Source organism: Panthera tigris, chromosome C2 (genome assembly GCF_018350195.1).
Source record: "Panthera tigris isolate Pti1 chromosome C2, P.tigris_Pti1_mat1.1, whole genome shotgun sequence".
Lineage (NCBI taxonomy): Eukaryota > Metazoa > Chordata > Mammalia > Carnivora > Felidae > Panthera > Panthera tigris.
This window is the reverse complement of record NC_056668.1, coordinates 156,836,043-156,861,076: the sequence shown is the minus strand read 5'-3', so window position 1 is coordinate 156,861,076 and position 25,034 is coordinate 156,836,043.

Sequence of the window (25,034 nt, the reverse complement as noted above, 5' to 3'; positions counted from 1 at the left end):
CACATAACTGTGATGGCTTTGAGAGAGAATATTCTTTACCAAGTATTCTCTTGAGTAGAGCACTGGATATGTTTGAAAGAAGTACTTTGTTAAGCCATTGGGAAGCAGTTGAAACCCTGAGGGGATAGGGTGAGAATAAAATGGTTAGTGAAAGAAAAGAGAAGATATTTGTGGGTCGAGAGAAAGGGGAAGTTGAAGTGAATGGGAGAGGGAGAAGGGGAGGAGAGGGAGAAGAAGAGAGGGAGAGAGAAAATAACCAGCAAGGTCATTGAAGGCCATGTATTTCAAGATGGGACCCTGACATATGATCCCTCAAGTCCTTGGTGAAGTATAGCAAAAACACAAAATATTTGACATGAGTAAATTCATATAAGAACTGGTGAGGCCAGGTTGATGCAATGCAAACTTAAGACAAATTAATGCTGCCAGATTGAAAGCTGTGAGACATATGAAAATATAAACCACAGGAATTCACAGAAACCGTAGAAAGGACAAAATTAAAACCAGAAGCAGAACTTCCCTGGTTGGCTTTAAGTCCGTAAGTGAGAAATATTTAAAGATGGTTTGTTACTCTTCAAAGTGCAACAATAGATGAATAGATGATATCCTCCTTCTGATATCATACTTCAAGACCCAGCCCTGCCCCAGTCTACAAAAAGCCTTCTTTCCTACAACTCACATTCTCAGTGGTGTCCCTGTCCTCTAAAATTCTACCTTTATCATTTTTGGTACGTAGTTTAGTGCTTAAAGTTAATATCTTGTGTTAGTAAAAAGAAATTAAGAATTACAAAACCTACAATGGCCTTCTGGGAGTGTTATAGAAAAGAGACACTATGAATGGGTCAGAGGGATGCAAAAGAGTGAGAACAACAGATAATTGTCCTTGCTGATGCAATGGCATCTGGGGATAGTGATGGCTATGGTATGATTAGTGGTGATCAGAGCCCAGTGTAATTCTCAGTATCAAGCTGGACAATGGTGCTGTGAGACAGTCACTAGTGGCTTGAATGTGGGCATTTTTCCAGGCTATATAACCTCCTAGGCTAGTTTGTCATCCTAAGGAGGGCAGTAGTTGATTTTGATACCAAGATGGTGAGGCCAGCCCCCAGTTGATTTTTTAATCTCTATCTTCCCACCATTTGGCTTGAATGCAGACCCATCCATGGAAGTGTGTGGTTGAGTAGGGTAACTACAGTCCAAGGTTTCTGGCCACAGGAGAGATCTAAGAAATCAGAAAGTACCAGGGAGACTTCAGAGAAGAAGGAGATCAGAGAAGCAACTGTTAATGAACACACCTGTTATAAATAGTTGTTTATGAGCTCCAGGGTTCTCTTCTGAGGCGTGCGGTGTGCATGATATCATAAATAGCATATTAAAGATTTTGAGAGCTAAAGTAATGGATAGATTACCTGGATGGAGTACACTGAGAACCCTGGGTTCCAGAGTGAGTGATGCACATCCATGACAGACATGAAAAGCATTGCAAAGATTTTGACAGATAAACTGACATTGGAAACATAGCTTCCAGGTTGAAATTTTTAGCCTAAACCCAATCAGTTCCTTTGCCTGCTAAAACAAAAACATCAACACTCTCCATAGGATTTAAACAAGATTCAGAGTATCAAAACATAATATTTAAAATGTCAGGATACAGGTGGGGGCCAAGATGGCGGAACAGAATGGAAGTTTTTTTTGCATCTCTCATCCCTGAAATGTAGCCAGATCAACATCAAACCATCTTGCACACCTAGAAAACTGATTTGAGGATCAACACAACAATCTGTGCAACTTGAACCACAGAACTTAGCAGGTACGCAGTGTGGAGAAGTGAATGGGGGAAAGAGAAGCTGTGGAGGGCAGGGAGCTGTTTTTGCTTGTAGAGAGAGGACAGAGATGGGGGGGAGGTGAGTATGGGAAAAGCACCCCCTCCCCCCACCGAAAGCAGCTAGAGAGAAAGAGGAAGAGTGGAAACAGCCACAAGGGACTGAACAAAAAAGGGAGAATGGATAAAGGAGAGAGTTTAAATACCATTAAGACTCTATAAACAGGGAGAGCACAGAGTCTGAAACTCTGTAGCTTGATACCTGGCAGAGCTCTGGTGGGAAGGGCAAATCCCCAGGAGCAGAGAGCGAGGTTCAAGAGGTCCTCGGGCCACACGGGGAGAGGTGGTTTCCTTGCTGGGAGGACATTTGGTAGAGGCTGTATAGCCTCCCCACAGGCAAAGGTCCCAGTGGACCCTGGAGAACAGCCAAGTTCATGGGTGTTGGAACAAGGACATTAAGGGTGAAGTCTGGTGCCAGATGTGTGTTGTGATTTACCATAATCCTTGAAACGCTGCTGCTATATGATCACGTGAACTTTTTCTGGAGTGGGTTGGCACCCAGCCACAGTCTCTGGGTATTGGGAGCAGTACGGCCATATGAGCATTCCTGGGGGTGGGCTGGCACCTGGCCATTGCTATGCAAGACCCTTCCCCAGAGGGTCTGAGTGGGTCAAAGCTGCAGTCCCTCAGAAGTGAGGGGTTGGGAAACACAGCCCATCTGAGATATGCTCAGGAGGGAGGTGCCGGCTGGAAGCCTAACAGTTTGGTCACGGAAAAAAAAAACTTGCTAGAACTGATCCATGAATACAGTAAAGTCACAGGATATAAAATCAATGCACAGAAATCGGTTGCATTCCTATATACCAATAATGAAGCAACAGAAAGAGAAATCAAGGAATCAATCCCATTTACAATTGCACCAAAAACCATAAAATACCTAGGAAAAAAATTAACCAAAGAGGTGAAAAATCTATATACTGAAAACTATAGAAAGCTTATGAAAGAAACTGAAGAAGACACAAAGAAATGGAAAAATATTCCATGCTCCTGGATTGGAAGAATAAATATTGTTAAAATGTTGAATACTACCCAAAGCAATCTACATATTCAATGCAATCCCTATCAAAATAACATCAACATTCTTCATAGAGGTAGAACAAACAATCCTAAAATTAGTATGGAACCAGAAAAGACCCCAAATAGCCAAAGCAATCCTGAAAAAGAAAACCAAAGCTGGAGGCATCACAATCCCGGACTTTAAGATGTCTTACAAAGCTATAATCATCAAGACAGTACAGTACTGGCACAAAAACACTCAGATCAATGGAACAGAATAGAGAATCCAGAAATGGACCCAGAAACGTATGGCCAACCAACCTTTGACAAAGCAGGAAAGAATATCCAATGGAACAAAGACAGTCTCTTGAGCAAATGATGCTGGGAAAACTGGACAGTGACATGCAGAAGAATGAACCTAGACCACTTTCTTACACCATATCCAAAAATAAATTCAAAATGGATGGAAGACTTCAATGTAAGAGAAGATGCCATCAAAATCCTCGAGGAGAAAACAGGCAAAAACCTCTTTGACCTTGGGTGCAGCAACTTCTTACTCAACACGTCTCAGGAGGCAAGGGAAACAAAAGGAAAAATGAATTATTGGGACCACATCAAAATAACAAATTCTGCACAATGAAGGAAACAATCAGCAAAACTAAAAGGAAACCAAAAGAATGGGAGAAGATACTTGCAAATGACATATCAGATAAAGGGTTAGTATCCAAAATCTAGAAAGAACTTATCAAAACTCAACACCCAAAAAACAAATAACTTCTCCAAAGAAGACATCAGATGGCAAACAGACACATGAAAAAATGCTCAACATCACTCATCATCAGGGAAATACAAATTAAAACCACAATGAGATACCACCTCATACCAGTCAGATAGCTAAAATTAACAACTCAGGCAACAACAGATGTTGGTGAGGATGTGGAAAAAGAGGAACCCTTTTATACTGCTGGTGGGAATGCAAATTGGTGCAGCCACTCTGGAAAACAGTATGGAGGTTCCTCAAAAAGTTGAAAATAGAATTACCTTACGACCCAGCAGTTGCAGTACTAGGTATTTATTCAAGGGATACAGGTGTGCTGTTTGAAAGTCACATGCACCCCAATGTTTATAGCAGCACTATTGACAATAGCCAAAGTATGGAAACAGCCCAAATGTCCATTGACGGATGAATGGATAAAGAAGATGTGGCATGTATATATACAATGGAGTATTACTCAGCAATCAAAAAGAATGAAATCTTACCATTTGCAGCAACATGGATGGAACTAGAGTGTGTTATTTTAAGCGAAATAAGTCAGAGAAAGACAAATATCATATGACTTCACTCCTATGAGGAATTTAAGATACAAAACAGATGAACATAAGGGAAGGGAAGCAAAAATAATATAAAAACAAGGAGGAAGACAAAACAAAAGAGACTCTTAAATATAGAGAACAAACAGAGGGTTGCTGGAAGGGTTGTGGGTTGGGGGATGGGCTAAATGGATAAGGGGTATTAAAGAAGACACTTGTTGGGGTGACCACTGGGTGTTATGCGTAGGGGATGGATCACTGGAAACTTCTCCTAAAATCATTGTTGCACTATATGCTAATTAACTTGGATGTAAATTACAAAAATAAGTAAATTAATTAATTTTTTAAAATGTCAGGATACAGTTCAAAATTAATTAGCATATGAAAGACCAGAAAAACTTCACCTTGCGTGGGAAAGGACAATCAACAGATGCCAATGCATAGAAACAAAAATGACCTGGGGTGTCTGGATGGCTCAGTCGGTTAAGTGTCAGACTTCCACTCAGGTCATGATCTCCCAGTTCATGGGTTCGAGCCCTGCGGCAGGCTCTGTGCTGACAGCTCAGAGCTTGGAGCCTCCTTCAGATTCTGTGTCTCCCTTGCTCTCTGCCCCTTCCCCGTTCTCTCTCTCTCTCTCTCTCTCTCAAGAATAAACAAATATTTTAAAAATTAGAAAATAAAAGAAAAACAAAAATGACAGAATTATCTGACAAAGACTTTAAGTCAGCCATTATAAAAATACTCAAGCAATTGTGAACATGCTTTGAAACACATGCTAAAAATAGACTCAATGAAGAAATAGAGTACATAAAGAAGAATTAAATGTAAATTTTATAATAGAAAATTACAACAACCAAACTAAAAAACTCTCTGGATGGACCCAATAGTAGATAGAGGAAAGGGTCAATGAACTTTGCCTAAATTCTATTGATCTATGTCCATCTGAAAAACAGAAAAAATATTGGGAAAAAAAGTGAGCAAAACCTCAAGAATCTGTGAAATAATAACAAAAGGTCTAACAGAAAGATCAGAAATTAATGAAATTAGAAAAGAAAATCAATAGATAAATCTGTGAAATCAAAGGCTGGTATTTCAAAAAGATTAATTAGCATTTAGCAGGACCAAGAAAGCAAAGAAGAAAAAAGACACAAATTAACAGCATTAGGAATGAATGAAAAAGTGGCTATCACTACAGACGTCACAGGCTTTACAAAGAATACTATCGCAGGAGTTTTTACCACAATACCCAGGATTCCTTGTCTTGCTTCTTCGAAGAATGAAGAGGTGGACACAAAATAACCAGCAGGCAAAAGTTTATTAGAGATTAAGATTAGAAAGTTAGGAATAGTAGGAAAGCTCTCTTTACAGAGAGGGGGCATTCAAAAGTGAATGGCCACTGACAATAGACAAGAGTCCTTGTTTTATAAGGTTCTGGTCACCACCCCCCCCCCCATTTGGCTCATTTCCATTGTATGAGGACTGGTCCATGGCCATAACTTTCCCTGTGGGTCATAGGTTTTATGGTCTACTACTTATTTTTAGTTAGGTCTTTAGTCAAATACCTCAGGGAAACTGAGGGGGGAGTGGGTGGTGTCTGTTACATTCTTAAGACGAACCTTTACACCTGCCGGGGGTGGGGGGTGGTTTCTGTGATCAGACACTCCCAGCATTCTTCCAAAATATGTGTTTTTCTCTACCCAGGGACCTCAGGTCCTAATCTTTCCCTTTCTGCTTTTTTTATCCAATTCTTTTCCTATCATAATACTACCACCTGCTCTAAACAGTTGGAGAACTTAGATTAAGTGGACCAATTCCTCAAAATCCACAAACTATCAAACCTCACCTTAGATAAAATAGAGAACATGTACCATCCTTTAGCTATTAAAGAAATTGAACTTGTAGTTAAAATCCTCCCAAAAAATAAATCTTCAAACCCACATGATTTCATGGGCAAATTCAACGAAATACCAATTCTGAACAGTCTTTCAGAAAATAAAAGACAAGGAAATATTTCCCAACTCACTTTATCCCAACTCATTTTGAGTCCAGCATTACCCTGATACCAAAACCAGACAAAGGTAGTACAAAAAAGTACATATCAACATTGCTCATGAAAGTAGATGTAAAAATGCTCAAGAAAATATTAGCAAATTATAAAAGGTAATATATAAAAAGGTTAATGCACTGTGATCAAATGAGGTTTAGTTTGGAATCCAAGCTGATTCGATATTCAGAAATTGATCCATGTAACTTACCACATTAATAGTCTAAAGAAAAAACACCCCATATGATAAAATCAATAGATACAGAAAAGATATTTGACAAATTCCAACATCCATTCTAATGAGAACAAAGGCAAGAGAAATGTAGATAAAATTAAATTTCCTTACAACTTGCAGCCCACTGATAAGTATCTGAGACATGCAGAGTGTGACGTTCCTTAAGGTACTCAAGGCTGCCTTAATATTGATGTTTTGGGAGAGACTAAAAGCAACCTTAACTTGACAATAGCCAGACCTCCAGGATCCTGTAAGTGTTCTTTAACATATGGAAATCCCTTTAGAGACTTGCATTATCTCTACCCTTCCCCAACTTAAAAAGTACATAATCAATTGCTCCTCACAATCACAGGGCAGCTCTTTCTGCCCATGGGTCCTATCCTTGTGCCATAATAAAAGCACTTTTTGTACCAAAAGCTCTCAAAAATTCTGTCTTGACCGTTTGCTCTGCAGCTCCATATCACATTCTTTATAAACATTTTCAACAAACTAAGAATAGAAGGTATGGTCTGTGACTGATGTCTCAAGTGGGCAGGGGAGCAGTCTTGTGGGGCTGAGTCTGTGGGACCTGATTCTATCTCCAGATAGTGTCAGAATTGCATTGAAATGTAGGGTACCCAGCTGGTGTCAGAGAGTTGCTTGATGGCATAGGAAAAACACGCATTGGGTGGAGAATTGTAGAAGAGAATTTCCTCAGCCTGATAAAGGGCGCTTACAAAAAAATCTACAGCTAACATACCTGCTAGTAAAAGGCAGAATAATTGCCTTCTAGTATTAGAAACAAGGCAAGGACGTCCATTCACCACCACCATTCAATATGACACTGGAACTCTTAGCTAATGCAATCAAGAAAAAAGAATCAAATAAACAACAAAAACAAACAAACAAAACTAAAAAACCATATAGATTGCAAAGGAAGAAATAAAATGATCTCCTTTCACAGACAACACGATTTTCTGTGTAGAAAATCTCAGGGAGTCATCAAAAAAAAAAAAAACAAAAACCTCCTAGAACTAATAAGTGAGGCAAGCAAGTTTGCAGGTCAATATACAAAAACTAGTCATATTTCTATACACTGACAGTATACAGTGGAGATTTAATATGAAAATCACAGCAGGGGATTTTAGCAAATGTAGACAAAACTATTCTAATATTTACGGAAAACAAATAATTTGGAATAACTAAAACAATTTTGAAAAAGAAGAATATAGTTGGAAAAATTGCATTACTCAATTTTAAGACTTACAGTAATCAAGAGAGTATTATATTGATGAAGAGATAGGTATATCAATCAAAGAAACATAGATTAGAGACTACAGAAATAGATTCATACAAATATGCCCAACCAATATTTTACAAGGACCCCAAGTAATTCAATGGGAAAAAGAATAGTTGTTGTTTTTTCCAGCAAATAGTGTTAGAATCAAACAAACCTTGACCTAAACCTTATACTATATATAAAAGTTAACTGAAAATAATAAAAATCTAAGTGTAAAACACTAAACTATAAAACTTTTAGAATTAAGGCACTTGGGTGGCTCAGTTGGTTGAGCGTCTGACTCTTGATTTCAACCTAGGTCATGATCTTACAGTTCATGAGTTTGAGCCCCACAATGGGCTCTGTACTGATAGCATGGAGCCTGCTTGGGATTCTTTCTCTCTCTCTCTCTCTCCCCTGTTGGCTCTCTTTCTCTCTGTCTCTTTCTCAAAACAAATAAACTTAAAAAAACCTTTTTAGAATAAAACATAGGACAAAGTCTTTGTGACTTAAACTTAGGTGAAGAGTTCTTAGACATGAAACTACAGTATGATGCATAAAGGAAAATATTGATAAATTGGGCTTCACTAAAATTTAAAATTTTAGTCTGCAAATAACTGCTGAAAGAATAAAATAGAAGCTAAGACCGGTAGAAAATAGTTACAAATCATATACCTGACAAAGGAATGATACCCAAATATATAAAGAACTCTCAAACTCAACAGTAAAAAGTTTAAAAATGAGCAAAAGACATGAACAGACATTTCATTGGCGATAACATACAGATAGCAAATAAGCACATGAAATGATATTAGACACCATGTACTTTAAACTATGGTGAGATAGTATTAGATAATTGTACTTTATTATTAGATAAATGTACTTTAAGCTATGGTGAGATATCACCACATCTACCAGAAGGTGAACATGAGTAATACAATTCTGAGTGTTATGAGACTGTGGAGCAATTGAAACTCTTTACATTGCTGGTGGGAACATAAGTCTTGAAAATAGTTTGGCTGTTTGTAATAATACAGTTTCTTAAATAGTTAACCATATACCTATAGTATGACTCAGCAATCCCACTACTGGCTATCTAAAGAATTGAAGGGATGCCTGTGTGACTCAGTCAGTTGAGCGTCCAACTTTGGCTCAGGTCACGATCTCACTGCTCCTGGGTTCAAGCCCCATGTCGGGCTCTGGGCTGGCGGCTTGGAGCCTGGAGCCTGCTTCAGATTCTGTCTCCATCTCTGCACCTCCCCTCCTCCCTCTCTGTCTCTGTCTCTCAAATATAAAATAAAACATAAATTTTTTTTTTAAAAATTGAAGACCTATGTTCACATAAAACCTGTGCACAAATGTTTATAGCAGCTTTGTTCATAATTACCAAAAACTGTAAATAACCCAAATATAATTTAATTAGTAAATGGATAAACTACAGTACATGTATACTATACAATGGAATACTCTGCCAGCAATAAAAAGAAACAAATTATTGATAAATGCAACAACTTAGATGAGCCTAAAAAACACATTGTGTTGAGTTAAAGAAGATTACATACTGTGATTCCAGTTATAGGACATTCTTGAAAAGATAAACTATAGGGACTGAAAAACAACTCTATGGTTTCCAGGAATTGTGGGGGGACAGGGTAACTATAAAGGAAGAACATAAGAGATTTTTTAATGTATACTTATTGTATTGGTGGTTACTGGAATCTACATAGGTATTAAAATTCATTAAACTATACACCCCCCAAATTTTCTAAACAGATTTTTTTTGAGGATCAAAGTACATGCATGTATTTAGTCTTTTGAAACATATTTGGCTTTCAGAAGTGTTGCAATAATTTGCATCCCACTCAGCAGCACCTAAGAGCCTATGTTCCTGCACCCTCACTCACCATCACCAGTATTTATTGCCCGTTATCATCTTTTCCAATTTAATAGGTATAAATGATGTTAGGAGGGTTCTTTAAGAGAGAGAAAGAGAGAGGGAGGGGGAGGGAGAGGAAGTGTGTGTGTGTGTGTGTGTGTGTGTGTGTGTGTGTAGCAATCAATCATTTGACACTAGTGTGTTTTGAATTGCATGTATCCATCTCAGGCCATATTGTCAAGTGCTTTTTTACATTATGAAATGCCTGTACTTGTTCCTAATAGGTATGGAATAAATCTGGTCAGTATCATTCCAAATTCAGGAACCAGGGAGATGATTTCTGTTGCTGGATATTTTGAGCTGTGAGTGGGGAATAAAGGGTCCTATCAGGAACCAGAATAAGTTTGTTATTCTTTCTGTTAGGACTTGCAGAGACCTATGAAATATAACTGTGTCTCCTTGTGGCTGCCACAAAAATGCCATCTTAGGCCCTTGAAAACATAAGATACAACTAAGAGAAATGTGCAGGTGAAGGTAGGACTTGTTTCCTATGCAAAGGATCACACGAATTAGTGCCAGAAATAATCATGTGGGAACTCCGGGCAAAAAGTTTAGAAAGGGCTTTGTAAGCAGACCTTGTCAGCACTCTGGCCCATGTGCCCATGGATTCATGTACCATTTTTATGCATGTGGTCCCCTCAGTGTGCTTTCGCTCCCAATGGCTAGCACCTGTCCACAGAATGCCGGACCCACTCTGCACAGGGATAAGTGGAAGGGAGGGCCTCAGAGATGAATGTCCGGTGCCTGTGGGCAAAACTGCTTCAGGAGCTCCAGCAGTCTTTCCAAGAGAGTCATGGGTACAAGCATTGAGGAGCTCATAGAGGGGCAAACAGAACCAGTGGAAGGGGGTCTGAGGGGATCTGGGAAGAGCAGATCTGGGGATCTGAGCAATGTCTAATACAGGAGAGGTTTACCGACCAGCCATTTACCAATGCTGCTGTCCAGCATCATGGGGCTGGGGCTCAAGCGTTGTGGTAGTTCCTACATAGTCTTTTCAGGCCCAGATCAGGGTCTTTCTTTCAGACCCCTCTTGCTTACGTGGAAGGAGTAAATTGGGATGGATTCTTGAAAACCAGAGACCTGTGGGTTATAAGGAATGGATGATTTCATTCTCTACCCTCAAGGTAGAAGCAAATGTCATGACATTGGAGCTCCCAACCCAGGCATATCCCACCAAACGAAGTGGGTGGTTGATGCAGCTTAAGTGGTTCTCCCATGTGGCCATTTCTAGGTACATCTTTTTAAATTGGTTGTGCTTAAATTAGCAGCGCTTTACTGTTAATATTCCTCTCTCGAAGCAGCCAGCATAGTTTCAATCAGGAGCCTGATTAATATGCAAAAAATGATTTGTTTTGATTTCAGTCTGGTGTTTTTTTTTTCTTTGCCAGGCAACTTCTTTATCAAATTCCTCTGCTTTCAAGGGCTAGAAGAAACGTATTTTCTTAAAGTCAGAGGGCACAGTTTCCTTGAATTTGGAGATGGAAGGCCTCTCTGGGACCTGGTGTGAAATCTCAACAGTGTAACTTTGCCAGCAGCAAAACCTCTCTTCATAATTTTCAGTGTACCTTCAGGTGGCATCAGCTCCCTGACACTGTCATGCAAAGTCTCGTTCATTGGAAGTCACAACTGACATAGTTATCCTATCAAAGTTTATAATATTTTGCTGCTTATTGTGTGACTTTGGGCAAGTTACTTAACATCTCTAAATCTGTTTTACTATCCTTAAAATAAAAGATAACATCTACTCCTTGGGGTTTCATGCAATTGTAAGTCTGTAATCCCTTTTCCAAAAACCTTGATATATTTCTGAATTCAGAATTCTGGGGATCTTTTACAAAGGTAATTCAGCACATATATTATTTAACACCCCCAGTGGAGCCTGGGAAAGCACCCTGTAATCAAACACATTAATATTTCTGCAGCCAGAACTATGAATATTCATACTGAGTAGCATAAGACTAAAAATAGTCTTTCATCAGTCCAGGGTAAGTTTGTAACTAAGTTACAAATAAATCTTTCTGTTTTCAGGGCTCTTTGGATTTAGGGATTGGGAACCAGAGGCTGTTGTCCTCTGATCAGATGATCTCTGTGTCCATCCATCCATTTTCCCACTGGTTCCAGAAAGGACTGAAGACAGTATAGTGACACATGTGGAAAGGCTGGTTCCTTGATGGTTCTGTTTTCCTCCTTGTTTGTGATGTGAGTGGGCTCTTGTGACCTTTCTTTGACTTTTTAAAAAATGTTTATTTATTTATTTTGTGTGAGAGAGAGAGAGAGAGAGAGAGAGGCAGAGAGACAGAGAGAGAACAAGTGGGGGAAGAGCAGAGAGAGAAGAGAAAATCCCAAGCAGGCTCTGCACTACCAGTGCAGAGCCTGATGTTGGACTTGAACTCACAAACTATGAGATCATGATCTGAGTGGAAGTCAGGAGTCAGATGCTTAACCAACAGAGAGAGGGAATCTTAAGCAGGCTACCTGCTCAGTGAGGAGCTGACATGGGTCTCAATCGCATAACCAGGGCATCATGATCTGAGCCCAAGTCAAGAGTTGGACACTTAACTGACTGAGCCACCCAGGTACCCCTCTTCTTTGACATTTTCAATCCTGATTTACCTCTCCCAGCAGTCTGATTTCAGGCACGATTCTACTCTTTTGACACAAATAGACAAGGACATGGTTTAAACATTTTTTTCTAGGGAGGGAAAAACAATAATATAAACACTTAATTGGTAGCCTCATGAAGCAATAAATGTCTAAAAATTGGTAAGGAGTGCTAAGAAACTCTTCACGTGGCAAGTGTCAGGATGTTCGGAACTACATATACAGCAAGTCTGTCAATAAGTGCACAGGGCTGAAAGTCTTAGCAAACCCTCAAAACTACCATGATACCACATCTACTCCCCACACCCTCAGCAATCCCTGCCTAACATTGTTATGATAATATTTAATTTTTATTTACTATGTCAAAATAGACCATATTATTACTTAGGATACTAAACCTAACAAGACTAATCTTCTACAAAATTTATTTTGTTGGGGTAAAAATTTTGCCAAAGGGATATTCAGTCAGTGGTCTTGATCACTTCTGGGGGTGTTTTCTTCTTTTACTGCATTTTTATTTATCTTAGTAGAAAATAATAATGGTTTGCATTTTTTGAGGGGGGAGCAGAAGGAGGAGGGACAGAGGCAGAGGGAGAGAGAGAATTTTAAGCAGGCTTCATGCCCAGCACACAGCCCAATGCATGAGGCTGGATTTCATGACCCTGAGATCATGACCTGAGCCAAAATCAGGAGTCTGACACAACCGACTGAGCCACCCAGGCACCCCCAAAACAGTTTGCATTTGAATGGTCACTAGTACCTACATTTATAGCCCACAATTCTTTATCCAAGTACCTCAGTATCCAAATACCTTTTGGGTTTTAGAAAGGTGATATGTGACAGATGCTGATTATACTGTTAAACCCCGAGGGGTGTATCACACACAGAGATATTTCTGTAGGAAAATGAAAATTCCCACTAATTGGGAAGTAAGTTTTGCCACTAAATGATTTATGAGAGATTTCCAGTTTTCAGAGTATTGGGGATTTTGGAATTGCATTGGGATGCAATTGGGATGGTTGACTTGTAGTAACTCATTTAATCTTCACAATAAGCCCATAAAATAAAAACTGTTATTATCCCCCTGTGTATTGAAGAATGAACCTGACCCAAAGTCTGGCTCTTGGAAGTTGATCTTTAGACTCCTGGAATGTCTTGCCTGATAGGAGTGCCTTCGTTTGCCTGTGGACATTGGCCACTCCTTCCTTCCTTCCTTCCTTCCTTCCTTCCTTCCTTCCTTCCTTCCTTCTTTCCTTCTCTCTCTCTCTTTTTCTTTCTTTCTTTTTTTTTTAAACTTTTTTTAATGTTTATTTATTTCTGAGACAGAGAGAGACAGAGCATGAGTGGGGGAGGGGCAGAGAGAGAGATAGACGCAGAATCAGAAGCAGGCTCCAAGCTCTGAGCTGTCAGCACAGAGCCGGATGCGGGGCTTGAACTCACGAGCTGTGAGATCATGACCTGAGCCGAAGTTGGATGCTCAACTGATTGAGACACCCAGGTGCCCCTCTCTTTTTCTTTCATACCCATTTCACTGATTTCCCACCTCTAACAACCACCAATCTGTTCTCTGCATCTATAAGCTCATTTTGTTTGTTTGTTTAGATTGTGCACATAAGTGGGATCATATAGTATTTGTCTTCCTCTGTCTGACATATTTTACTTAGCGTAATACCCTAAAGTTCCATCCATGTTATCACATATGGCAAGATTTCCTTCTTTTATTATGGCTGAATAATATTTCATTGTGTATTTCTTTATCCACTCATTTATCAATGGACACTTAGGTTGCTTTCATATCTATTGTAAATAATGTTATAATGAACATGGGGTGCATAGATCCTTTTAAGTTAGTGTGTTTAAGTTAGTGTGTTGGTGTGTTGTTTCCTTCAGAAAAATACCCAGAAATTGAATCACTGGGTCATATGGTATTTCTATTCTGAATTTTTTAAGGAAACTCCTTACTGTTTTCCATTTTGACTGTACCAATTTACATTCCTACCTACAGGGCCTGAGGATTTCCTTTTCTCCATGTCCTCACCAACATTTGTTATTTTTCTTTTTTTGATAACAGGCATTCTAACAAGTGTGAGGAGATACCTCATTGTAGTTTTATTTGCAATTTCCTGATGATTACTAATGTTGAGCATCTTTTCATGTGTCTGTTGGCCATCTGTATGGCTTCTTTAAAAATATGTCCATTTAGATCTTCCTCCCATTTTTTAATTGGATTGTTTGTGTGTGTGTGTGTGTGTGTGTTTTGCTTTTGCATTCTATGAGTTCTTAATTGACCTCTTATTAGGTATATGATTTGCAAATATTTTATCCCATTTGGTAGGTTGCTTTTCATTTTGTTGATGGTTTCCTTTGCTGTATAAAAACTTTTTCGATTGATGTAGTCCTACTTGTTTATTTTTGCTTGTGTTGACTTTGCTTTTACTGTCAAATAAAAAAAAATCATTGACAAGATATTATCAAGGACCTTATTGCTTATGTTTTCTCTAGGAGTTTTACGGTTTCAGGTCTTACAATCAAGTCTTTAATCCATTTGAGTTAATTTTTGTGTATGGTATAATATTTTAGTTCAATTTCATTCAGTTGTATATGGCTGTCCAGTTTTCCAAATACCATTTATTGAAGAGACTGTCCTTTCTCCATTTTATATTCTTAGCTTCTATGTTGTAAGTTAATTGACCCTATATATGTGGGTTTTTTTCTGGGCTCTCTATTCTTTTCCATTGATTTATGGGCCTGTTTTTTTTTTCCCAATAGCATACTGTTTTGATTACTATAGCCTTGTAGTATAGTTTGAAATCAGTAAGCATGATATTTCCAGCTTTGTTAGTCTTTCCTAAGATTACTTTATTTGTTTGGGGTCTCATGTGGTTCCATACAAATTTTAGGATTGTTTGTTCTATTTCTGTGAAAAGTGCCATTGGAATTTTGATATGGGTTGTATTGAATCTGTAGATTGCTTTGAGTAGTGCAGATATTTTCACAATATTGATTCTTCCAATCCATGAGCATGGAATATATTTTCTATTCATAAATATCTTCTTCAGTTTCTTTTGTCAATGTCTTATAGTTTTTAGTGCATAGGTCTTTTACCTCCTTTGTTAAATTTATTTTTAGTTATTGTATTATTTTTGATGCATTTGGAAATGGGTTTGTTTTCTTTTTTTTTTTTTTTAATTTTTTTTTTCAACGTTTTTTAAATTTATTTTTGGGACAGAGAGAGACAGAGCATGAACGGGGGAGGGGCAGAGAGAGAGGGAGACACAGAATTGGAAACAGGCTCCAGGCTCCGAGCCATCAGCCCAGAGCCTGACGCGGGGCTCGAACTCATGGACCGCGAGATCGTGACCTAGCTGAAGTCGGACGCTTAACCGACTGCGCCACCCAGGCGCCCCTGGGTTTGTTTTCTTAATATCTTTTTCTGATAGTTCATTATTAGTATATAGAAAAACAACAAATTTTTGTCTATTGATTTTGTATCCTGCAACTTTACTGAATTTGTTGATTAGTTTTAACAGGTTTTTGGTGGAGTCTTGAGGGTTTTCTATGTATAACGTCATCTGAAAATAGTGACAATTTTACTTCTTCCATTCTTATTTGGATGCCTAAATGCTCTGGCTAAAACTTCTAATACTATGTTGGATAAAAGTGCCAAAAATGGGCATCTTTGTCTTGTTCCTGATCTTAGAAACCAAGCTTTTTGTTTTTTGAATATGTTGTTAGCTGTGGATTTGTCATAATGACTGTCATTATGGTGAAGTACATTCTCTCTATACACACTTTGTTCGGTTTTTATCATAAATGGATGTTGAATTTTGTCAAATGCTTCTTTTGCATTTGTTAAGATGATCACATGATTTTATCTTTCATTTTGTTAATGTGTATCACATTGACTGATTTATAGGTTGAACCATCCTTGCATCTTTGCATGGAATAATTATCACATGATCATGGTTTACGATCCTTTTAATGTACTGTTGAATTCGTTTTTCTAATACTCTGTTGAGGGTTTTTGCATCTATGTTCATTAAGAACATTGGCTTGTAGTTAGTCTTCTCGTGGAGTTCTTGTTTACTTTTGGTATCATGGTAATGCTGGACTAATAAAATGAGTTTGAAAGTGTTCCTCCTTCTATTTTTTGGAAGAGTTTGAAAATGTTTGGTATTAATTCTTTAAATGCTTGGTAGAATTCTCCAGTGAAGCTGTCTGGTCCTAAATGTTTATTTCTTTAGAGGTTTTGATTATTGATTCAATCTCCTTACTAGTAATCCATCTGTTCATATTTGCTATTTCTTCATTATTCAGTCTGGGAAGATTGTGTTTTTTAGGAATTTATCTACTTTTTCAAGATTGTCAACTTTTGGCATATAATTTTCCATAGTAGTCTCTCCTGTTCGTTTGTTATTTCTTTTTTTTTAATGTTTATTCATTTATTTTGAGAGAGAGCAAGCAAGTGGGGGAAGGGCAGAGAGAGGGAGAGAGAGAATCCTAAGCAAGCTCTGCATTGTCAGTGCAGAACCCACTGTGGGGCTTGATCTCATGAATTGTGAGACCATTACCTGAGCAGATATCAAGAGTCGGACACTTAACCAACTGAGCCACCCAGGTGCCTCTGATCCTTTGTATTTCTGTGGTATCAGTTGCGATGTCTCCTATTTCATTGTTGATTTTGTTTTTTGAGTCGTCTCTATTTTTCTTGGTCAGTCTGTCTAAAGTTTTTTCCATTTTGTTATCTTTTCAAAGAATCAGCTCTTAGTTTCATTGATCTTTCCTATTTCCTTTTAATCTCTACTTCATTTATTTTCACTCTGATGCTTTTTTTCCTGTCTTCTACTAACTTTGGGCTTTGTTCTTCCTTTTTTAGTTCCTTGAGGTGTAAAGCTAGGTTGTTTACTTGAAATTTTACTTGTTTCTTGAGGTATTTATCATTATGACCTTCCCTCTTAGAACTTCTTTTGCTGTGTACCATGAGTTTTGTTATATTGTGTTTCCATTTTCATTTGTCTCAAGATATTTTTTAAATCTCTCTTTTGATTTCTTTGACCTATTGGTTGTTCAGAAGCATGTTGTTTTATCTCCACATATTTGTGAGTTTTTCAGTTTTCTTCTTTTAATTGATTTCTAGTGTCATACGACATGGTTGAAAAGATGCTTGATAGGATTTCAATCTCCTCAAACTTATTTAGAGTTGTTTTGTGGTCTAACATGCAGTCTATTATAGAGAATGTTTTATGTGTACTTGAAAAGAATATGTGTTCTGTTGCTTTTTGAATGGAATGTTCTGTGTATATCTGTTAAGTCCATCTTATCTAATATGTCAATATCTAATATCTAATATCTAATGTGTCAATAATGTTTCCTTATTGATTTCTCTCTGAATGATCTATCCATTGATATAAATTGGGTATTAAAATCCTCTGTCATTATTGTAATGCTGTCTCTTTCTCCCTTTAGTTCTGTTAATATTTGCTCTATATATTTAGATGTTCTACTTTGGGTGCATAAATATTTATAAATTTTATATCCTGTTGTTGGATTGATCCCTTTACCATTGTGTAATGTCCTTCTTTGTCTCTTATTACAGTCTTTGTTTTAAATTCTTAAATAAGTATAGCCACCCCAGACTTCTTTTTGTTTCAATTTTCATGGAATATTTTTTCTCATCCCTTCACTTTCAGTCTGTATATGTCCTTACATCTGAAATGAATCTCTTCTAGGCAGAATATAGATGGGTCTTATTTTTTCATCCATAGAATAGTAGCTCTTTATGCCTGTGTCATGATTTTTAAAACATTATGGCATTTATCATTTTATTTTTCCTCGTAGAATTCTAAAACAGAAGGTAGTACAGAAAACAGAGATGTTGGAGCCTGATGGAAATTGAGCTATTTCCTTGCTGCATAATGGGATTTGTTACCCAAGCTCTTTGGGCCTCAGCTTCCTCAACAATAAAATGATACTGATGGTAACTCTCTTAGGGGGTGGGTGTGGCATTGGCATGTGTGAATATCACCTGACAGCATCTATTTAGTAATGATGTCATTATTTTGCAGATGAGAAGAGTGATTCAGAGATGTTAGGTAGCTCCCAAAATTTACATACTTCTATGAGGCAGGAACCAGATTTTGTTCTAGTCCCATAGACTTTCAAAAGATAAGGATAGAAAAGGCCTTAAAAATAATCTTGGGTATAAGTTTTTCAAATTTTTTATTTTAAGTTTCAGAGAAAATCTTGGAAAACATTAGAATGAGAATCAGATAAAGGTGGGGTTACTCTAGTTCAGGTGGCCCTGGCCTCCTCTCCCCTTTCACACTTCTCAGTAACCTGTAAAAGGTCTGTGCACCCTAGGGTTCCTTGGAATACTGTTTGAGAACCTCTGACCCAGACTTGCCTCTGCTAATTAGGTTGCTGAGACTCATATTACTTGCCCAGGTCACACATCTGGTCTCCAGCAGGGGTTGACAGAATCCAAGCTTAGTATTCTCACCTTTCCACCTCACCATATCTGTGGGGCAAAGACACCTGACCCCACATGAGACTGTGTCTGTGGGGCAAAGACACCTGACTCATGTGGCCCACATGAGACCCCACATGAGACTGTGCCACATTAATGATGACGTTAAAAGGCTGCCCTCAATCCCAGGAGTCATCTGTGGGCCTTCAGCCTCAATCATATGCCTCAGTAACTCTTCTTTCCAGTCTGCACTTTGAAGGCTGAAAATATGGAGCTGCATTTCTAGTTAATCTTGCCAATTGGGTTCCTGTTAGGCTTTGCTGATGTAAGATATTTGTAAGAAGGTGGCAATCAGAAGGGTAGAAGCCACCTTACTTCTGGTTTTGGAACTTTGAACAACTGAGAGTGACTTTGCAGATTTCAGCAGCATTCATGTTTCTAGGAACAGCACCCATGGAAACTACTCTATGTGGTCTTGTGGCAATCTCCTCATTTTATACTTCATGGCATTTAAATAAGTCTTTTGAAAGTACCAGATACTTCCTCTGGCCAAGGATAACCAAGGGAATATGTTGCACTATTTAATGGTTTCACAACTAGGGAGAGAGAACACAGATATATTTTGTTCCTGTATCTCCTTGGCCTACTTCTGATTTCAGCACCACATCCCTGGACAGCTCCACACCAACTAACAGGGTTTTGAAAGCTTTGTGTCACTTCAGGTACTCTTAGAGGCTGATGTCAGAGCAGGGTGAGATGAACAAAAGGTTTATAAAGGGAAACTTCTGTTAAGGATAAAGGGGAGGAAGCAAAAGTAGGCAGGGAGTTCCTCAGACCACAGTGTAGTTCTGAGAGAATCTTGGCAAGGGCAATGGAGAGTCCATGTGCAGAGATTGCCCTTTAGACAAGTCCTGCACTGGGTAGGAGCGACCTGATTCCAGTGCCCCTGTTGTACTCTTGTTAGATGGAAGCAACCAGGGAAAGTATGGCTTTGGGGTGAGTGTCATGGCAGATCAGAGGGTGCAGCAGCAGGAGATGCATTGCAGCAGGTTCATTGAAGGATATCTGAGCAATGAACCTCCAGGGATGCCATGAGTGGACCCCACAATTTCTTTGTGCTTTTCTGCCTTTGATCTTTCTCCAAACCTGAGAGGCCTGTAGGAATTTCACTTCCAGTCAGTCCAGAAGTGCAAAAGAGCTCATGACTCTGGGGGACAGGGACCTAGGAACAATTGTGCAGCTTTTCATCCAAAGGGATTCCATATGGTTCCCCAGAAGGTCCCCAGCAGGACTGAGACCAGTTACCCACACTAACAACCTGCTCATTAATGCACCCTTTATTGTCGTTTTCTGTTTCCTACTACCTCATTAATGCTTCATATAACTCTACAAATAAACTACCCTCAAACAGACCTCATCTCAGAATCTGCTTTTGGGGGAGCTCAGAATACATCTGAGAAGCTGAGTGTTTGGGGGCGGGTCAGTACCTCTTGGGGGTCTGACTAAGAGCACCCTAAGAGGGGATGACACTCAAGGGTACAGGTTGAAGTTCCTTCCAGAGTAAAACTCAGTGCCAGATTTGTTTTCATAAAGGATCCTGGGTTGCCCAACACACTCTACATTAGGGTGTCTTCTTCTTCTTCTTTTTTTTAAATCACAAGGTGGCTCTCATCCGCTCCCCCAGATCCTTGGCCACATAGTGTTTAACTTCTTGACCTTACTTACACTGGCAGTATTTTCCAACCTTTTAAAACCTATGCTGCTAATTAGTAACCACCAAACTTCTCAGGATCTTCCACCTGTCCCAAGAGTCTATTACTTAAGGTTTATCAACTTGGAGGTCACTTCTGTGTATAGGAAACAGATTTTCCTGAACTTTTCTTTTTTTCTTTAATTTTTAAAATGTTTATTTATTTTTAAGAAAGAGAGAGAGAGGAGGGGAGGGGCAGAGAGAGAGGGAGACACAGAATCTAAAGTAGGCTCCAGGCTCTGAGCTGTCAGCACAGAGCCCGACGCGAAGCCCAAACTCACACACTGTGAGATCATGACCTGAGCCAAAGTTGGACACTTAACCAACTGAGCCACCCAGGCACCCCGCTATACTCATATTCTAAAAAGGCAGTACATTCTAGCTCCATGTGAAATTATGTCACAATGTTTTCATACCAGTTGCCTTGCTACATTAGAAATATGGTGACAAGAGTGGATTTTCTTTCCCTCCTTCCTTTGCTTCCTTCCCTTCATCTTACTGTCCATAGGAAGCAGTCTTTGATACAGAAAAGAGGCAAATAATTCTCTTAGACTGAGAATCTGTAGCTCTCCCTGCTGATATCCACATCCCCTTGTTCTTACCAGCCAGCCATCAGACTTCCAGCTGCCTGAGTCTACATTTTGGTACCTGAGGACTCAGTCTGGTGGTAGAAGACATTTTTCCCACCTATGGTCTGCCTGAGTCTACCAGGAATTAACGGCCCCTGGGAGTAGGCTTCAAGTAACAAATACTCCAGTTCTTTCAAGTGTTTGTCCTATACCAGCTCCCAGAGTGGCCTTGGGGATGGCATTAAGCTCCATTGGCCCCCAGGGGTAAACTAGCTTGACAAGGAACCCTTCTGTGTCCCACTTTTCCGTTCCCCTAGTCAGTGGAAATGGTGATGCAGTGCTCCCGGACACCCATCTGATGGGAACTGATGGATACGTGGTGGAAAAGTTAGAGTAATGTGCTCAAATCTTCTAATTATAAGAATGATTCCTTCCTAGAAGTGGGCTGGAACTATGCCTCCTTTGGGACTGAGCAGGCTTAAAGAGAGGTTATCTCCATGTTTGTGTGTGGATCTATGGCTCCCTCCATAATAGTGACAGAATTGGTTGGTAAAGACAGAAATGTATTGAAGATCTCTTTCTAACTGGAATTTCAGGGCTCCCTGACTCCCTTCCCTTCCTATAGTTAAATCTGCAACATAGTCTACAACAAGCATAGACTCTTGTCCCCTGAAGTCTCCCTCGAGATCCAGTGTGAAGGAGCAAGCTTTTGCTTAGATGCTTATAAGGAACTAATAGATTAGCCTCTCTGGATGGTGTTGCTAGACTGGTTCATGCTGAAAGGTGATCACTGCATCCCTATGTGTGTGTCTGAAATTTTTGAAAAAATTCTTTCATTATTAGCTATTTTGATGCTATTTCGTTTCCCGAGTCTTGATCCAAATGGTGACATTGTGTGTCAAACAAGAAGCCTGGGGAATGTGCAGGTGGAATATTTCTGAGCAGAATTAACCAAGAATATTGGATGGAGGTGGAGATGTTCCCCTTCTGATGTCAGGAAACTTCCAAGGACTTCTCTCTGCAGGATCTATATCTGCCATGTCCATGCCAAACACCTCCGAGGGGCAGTCCGTGTGTTCTTTCTGTTACTATTTGAGGTAATAAATTTCATCTTGAGGGAATGTGCATGATAGGTAGCTCATAGTCCTAGGATATCTATAAATAATCATGGATTGAAAAAATCATATTCATGGAGAATAGAATAGAAATGAACAAACTGGTTCATTTGTGGGCTTTTAATCCTTGAGGTACATGATTCCTTGTGAAGCATCAGATTTTCAAGCTGTTTGTTTGCCTTTGACAGGCAAAGAAGCAGCATTCTCTGATCTGCTGAACATCTCTGGGAGCTTAGGGCAGAGGTGGACAGAGGGGTGTTCTAGGGACACCTCTCTTTGAGAAACTATGATTTAAAGGAACAAAGTGAAAGTCCAAATATGACCTTTATTGGAATGACCAGCATCCTGGCTTAAAAAAGAATCTCAAAGCCTAAAATCAGCCTCCTGGAGTGGGACTAAGGAGCTGCATTTGAAAAGCTCCTCCCTTCCCCGTGGCTCTCATCTAAACGAAAGTTTGAGGCTCTCTGCTCTAAATAGGAGAGGGTGCTGTGGGTGGACGAGAAAACCTCTTTTTAATTTTCTGATTCAAATATCCTGTCACATGTGTTCTGATTTCTTTTTTTTTTTTTTTCTTTTCTGAAAACACAAAGCAGCCTGTGGAATTAGAGGACACAAAAGCCAACAGCTTAAATAAAACCAAGAGGTCAGGAAATGTGACTCCTATTCATCATGTTGGCAGGGGTGTGGCCTCAATTCTATTTTTCTAAGATATGGATACATTATGGAGTAGAATTAAAAAGGCATATGAAAGTTGCAGCTGAAAGCAGGATATTCAAAAGAAACGTGAAGCCTGGTGGAAGTGTGAGGGGAAGGAATGACCTGCTTCCAGCTGTCCCCTGGGCAGCCGGGCACACGCATGCTCCCTCTGCTCCCTCCGAGGTGCCGACCGCGACGGAGAACATCAGTTCAAGCTTGTTCACGGCGTAGCTTTATTTCAGGTAAAGTGAGATCGAGGAAGCACAGGGGCTCTCCTGTGTCAGGGGCAGGTTTTTCTTCGGGCAGCAATAAGGCGCCATGAGCCTGCAGGGTGACAGAAGAGATCAATTACAGTTTTGTCTGAGGCCTTATCGACTTTATGCAACCTGTCCTTTGGGCTATAAGGAAATTTTACTAGAAAAACTGATATAGAAGGTAGTCTTTCCCAGTGATCCATGTGAGGATCAAGAATTTGGTGGATGGTCACCGCAGCCAAACTGAATCCCAGATTAGGGATTTCTAGTTTAAGGAATGTACAGCCCAAAATGTACAAAGTAAATTCACAGCCAAATGCCACTCTGTTCCCCAAGTACATATTATATATAACAAGAGATATTAGATGCCATTAAAGTGTTCCTTGTGCTCAGAGCTTGGCATGCATTCTCATTCAATCTTCCCTGAACCACGGGAGATCGTGTCTTACATTGGGTTCTCTGCAAAGCAGATCCTGAGACAAGGACTCAGGTGCTTTATTTGCGAGGTGATCCCGGGAAACACGGTGACGGTATGGGGAAGTGAGACAGAGAAGGGAGGAAAATGGATATTTGGGGCATGCAGGTGCAGGTTTCACAGTGGACACCCAGGGCTCTAGCCCAATAGGGACCCTTTGAAAGAACCTTTACCAGCCCCATCCTCACTGGTTGAGGCTGCCTCTAGAGCGTTAACTCTTGGACACGTGTGGCCTGCCCCACATGTTCAGTTAAGCCCACCGCTGTGGCTGGAGGACACTGTCAGGTAGGAAGGAGTGGACTTGGGGAAATCATCTCTAGGCAGCCTGCTGAGGAAGCCGAGTGGCTACGAGAGGGACACTGGCAGCATCTGCTATAGGTGCACGTCACTTCCCTTTGAAAGATGAGGAAACAGAGACTTTCTCTGCTTCCATGCACACCTCTCTCTGCTCCTCTGCCGCCATCGTCCCCGTCAAGGCAGTCCCAGTCGGTTACTTTCACAGCGTGACGTGGAGAAAAAAGCACTTACTGAGGAATCAGATCTGCGTTCAGGTCGAGGCTCTATCGCATAGCAGCTGCTTGAGCAGGTTACTTAAGCTCAGTGATGGGGAACTGGAGGTTGTCATCTGCAGACTGTGTGTTACAGTGGTCCCTTGAAGGTCACTGTGAGGGTCAAATGAGCCAGACACTCTCATACGTTAAGTGTTCAATCAGTGTGAGCTGTTGTTATTATTGTAATCACTATTGAATCGCCTGGGGGAGGGGAAAGGTGTGGTGTCCTTTGTCCAGTTGGGGGTCCTCAAGGGTGGCCCACATCCACCCCACCCATAGTAATGTTAACAATTACGAATTATGCAAATTACTACACTGACCCACCACAGCTGCGTGGCCTCTGGCCAGTCCCTGGCAGGTCTTTTGGGGACCCCTGGGTCCTCTGTGCCTCTGAGGGCCTCAGATGTTAACATTGCCAGCCTGGGATTATGCTACTGGGGAGGTAAAAACCCACTAAAGGTGTGCAGAGGCCGAAATGCCGCCCGGGGCAGGGAGGTACGCAGGTGGAGGCTGCTGTAGGATGAGCTCTCCTTCTGGTTCTGAAAAGCCAGCACTTCTCCCCTGGTTCCCTTTTCTCCTCGCGGGTGCTCTACACATGGCGCAGCAGGCCTTGCCTTCCCAACCCCCGTTCTTCTGCCGCAGGGCCTATGCACGGCCCTGCAAACTCCCTACAGCCCGAGCAGGCAGTGGAACACTGAGCAGGGCTGGGCGCGGGTCCCCCTGCCAGCATCCCCACCCTGTGCCCCGGGCCCATTCTTAGCACCCGTCTTGACTGGTGAAATAGGTCACTCCAGACGAAACTTCTGGCCTTCCAGGAGGAGCTACGGCAGGTGGGCAGATGCTAGCACTCCTCACATGCCTTTACACCTCTTCACTGATGGCGAAGTGAGAGTCC